Source organism: Perognathus longimembris, chromosome 13 (genome assembly GCF_023159225.1).
Source record: "Perognathus longimembris pacificus isolate PPM17 chromosome 13, ASM2315922v1, whole genome shotgun sequence".
Taxonomy (NCBI): domain Eukaryota; kingdom Metazoa; phylum Chordata; class Mammalia; order Rodentia; family Heteromyidae; genus Perognathus; species Perognathus longimembris.
In genome coordinates this window covers 16,292,715-16,295,927 of record NC_063173.1, presented here as the reverse complement: position 1 = coordinate 16,295,927, position 3,213 = coordinate 16,292,715, and positions in this window count along the sequence as shown.

Sequence of the window (3,213 nt, the reverse complement as noted above, 5' to 3'; positions counted from 1 at the left end):
CAAGGATTTACTCAGCCTCTGCTAAGGCCTGAGCCAACAGGGCCACTGCCCATGGAGATGAGGACTCCCACAGGTGCTCCCACCTGAGGCCCTGCCTGGGTTCTAGGAGGCTTTCCTAGTCACTCTAGCACCTCCAAATTCTGGCACAGGGATGAGGCAAGGTGCAATGGCTTCTAGACTTCCTCAGGTGCGATCACTTTCTGGCAGGTAGGACTCGATGGGGCAGTACCCACCTGAGCCTTGTCCAGATGCTTTAGACCACTCTCTTGCTTCCTGGTCCTCACGACTGTCTACCTTTCCACAGTTTCTGGGTCTACCACTGTCCTACTTTGTCAGAGCCAGGTCTCTCCTGGTTCTGCAACCCCAAGAGAAAGTGGGTACCCTGGGAATCACAGCTCAGCTTAGTAGGACAGGGCCCTCCTTTCTGACCTGGACATCTCATGACGGTGGGCCCTGACCCACTCGCATATTCCGGGGTCTCCATGGAAATGGGAAAGTTGGGCTAGGCCCCAGGATGGACCCAAGGAGGACTCTGTTCCCCTACATACACATCCAGCCCTGGAGGTTTCGTGTGCTCCTCTGGCTCTCGGGAGCCCTGCTCTACCCCCCACTAAACCTCTGCTCCCATCACACCCAGGGGCTGGGCCTGTGTCTCAGCCTCTCTGCATTCTCTGAACTACTGATACTCATTTTGGGGGTGGGGGAGCATAAACATAATCAAACTGATTCTTAGCTGTGCCTGCACCCTCTTGGCTTTCACAGACTTTTGGATCCTCCCTCAGCCCCTTGCAGGTGATTAGACTTTTTGCCAAGGTTGTTGGCAATTTCCTCACATGATCTGAAGATGCTGCCTCATACCTCAGGAAATCTAATTTCTAGGTCAAAGCCCCTGGCCTCCTGGAGACCCATAGACAAGTCCCTTCCCCATTTTCTTGGCCTCAGTGTTTCCATCTGTAAGGTGAGGAGTTTGCCATCAGAACATGTCCAAGGCCTCCAGTGTCACAAGAATTCTGTTGTGTGCTGACCATCTACACAAGACCACGCATTTTCACCCTGACTCCTGCAACTGTCCCGAGAGAACAGATTAGGAGCTCTCAGACCCAAGGAAAAAAGGGTAGAGAGTCCCTTCTCACCTCCCACACCCGAAACACAAGTGGGAGGTGCAGGATGTGCCCTGGCAGCAGGCCTGAATTCCCCCCCTTCCTTCCTCTCCATGGAAAAAAGTAGAGATGATAAGCACTTACGAATCACACAATGGAAAACCATGGTGACACGGGTCCTAGAAAAACTCACAATAGTCAATAAATATGTGGTAAACAGCTGTCACCTTCTCCTCCTCCTCATTTAATTATCCAGTCTGTCACCAGGTGATGTTCAGTCTTGCTCACCCTGTCCAGTGTCACCACCTTTGTCCACTATGATCTGTGGTGGGTCAGGGTGGGCTCTAGGGACCGAACTGATGACCCATTTTGGGCCAGGCTCTCCCATAAGCTACCTTGTGCCTTCTGGAGACTTGGCAGTTAATATGTGAAAACCACTTGACACAGGCTGTGTGAGTTAGCTGTTCTTACATAAGGATGTGCACCCCCTTTCTCTGGGCCCCCTGCAGTCTGTTCTCACATGACAGAGTGAGGGATCTCTTCTGAATGCAAATCTATCCTTGCACCTGCTGCTTAAAATCCCTTGCTAGCTTCTCTTGCTCAGAGACCAAAATTTTAAACAGTTCCTTCTTACAAAGCTGATCAAGTGTTTGTTCTCCAGCCAGGCTGGTCTGCTTTCAGACAAGCCAAGCTCTCATTCTGTTCACTGCTGCCAATGTTCTCTACTGGGCTGGGAATCCATCTCTCATCTACAGGCCTTAGAGCTGAGCCCCCACGTTCAGGCTCAGTGGCCTGCCCTCTCTCTACCAGACTACAGGGCCAGACTACCCACCCGTATTTCTTTAACCTTCCTGAGGGGGCGCTGGTGAGCAATCATTAGTGGACAACATGATACACATACTACATACTGGGATCCTAAGAAAACATAAAGGAATCAGCAAGAAAATTAGCAGAATCAGAAAGGTACCAGATGAAAAGATAACAGTCAATAAAATTTCTACATAAAATAACTATTTACACAATGGACACGAGATATTGGCAATGGCAAGCTATACATAAAAAGTTTGAAAACAATATCCATGAAACTAATCCATGATCCGTATGAAGACAATTATAAAATGTGAGGTTTATTTTTTTAAAGAGCTTGAACAAATGAGATTCCTAATATATTCTGGGGATGAAAGTATTTTAAAGATAGTAATTCTTCCTAAATGAGACTTTGTTTCATTTGTAAACAAAGAAACAAAATTCCAGAGGGATTCTGAAACTTGAGAATGTGCAGGGATTTCTGAAGCACACCCCGCCCCACCTGCCTTTGGTGATGATTTAAGGAAAAGATGGGCAAGTTCCCAGTTGCTTCAAGATAGCAGGCCACAGCAGCGGGCTGACTTGCTGACAGGTGTGGATCGCCAGTACCAGCTACATTCAAGCTGAAGGAGACCTGCACTACGTGGGCATCCTGTCCTCCAGTGGCCCACAATGGCAGGTTCCTAAATGTTATCCCACAAAGCCATTGGATCAGAGCTATAATTAGATGTCTACTCAGAACCTCGAGTGTTGTTTCAGGAGTGAATAAGCAAATATGAGGTAAAGTGTTGCCTTTGAATCAACAACTTGGAGACAATGGACAGCGAAGGGTAGTCCCCTGCAGCAAAAGGAGCAGAGGGTACCCGGTATGGTGACACAAGCCTAGAATCCTAGCTTTCATGGGAGGTGGAGACAGGGTTATCAAAGTTCAAGGCCAGGTTGGGAAAAAAAGCTCAGGAGACTTCATCACAACCAATGGCTAGGTGCAGCGGTGCAAGCCTGTTATCCCAGCTACAGGAGAAGTGACACGGCTGTGGGCAGTGGCATATGCCAGTCATTCCAGTGACACAGGAAGAACAAGTAGGGAGATCAGAGCCCAGGCCAGTCCAAGAACAAAGCAAGACCCTACACCCAGAACAATCCATGGGCTGGGAATGTGGCTTCGTGGTAGAGTGCTTGCCTAGCATGCATGAAGCCCTGTGTTCAAGTCCTCAGCACCACATACACAGAAAAGGCTGGAAGTAGTGCTGTGGCTCAAGTGGTAGAGTGCTAGCCTAGAGCAAAAGACAGCCAGGGAAAGTGCTCA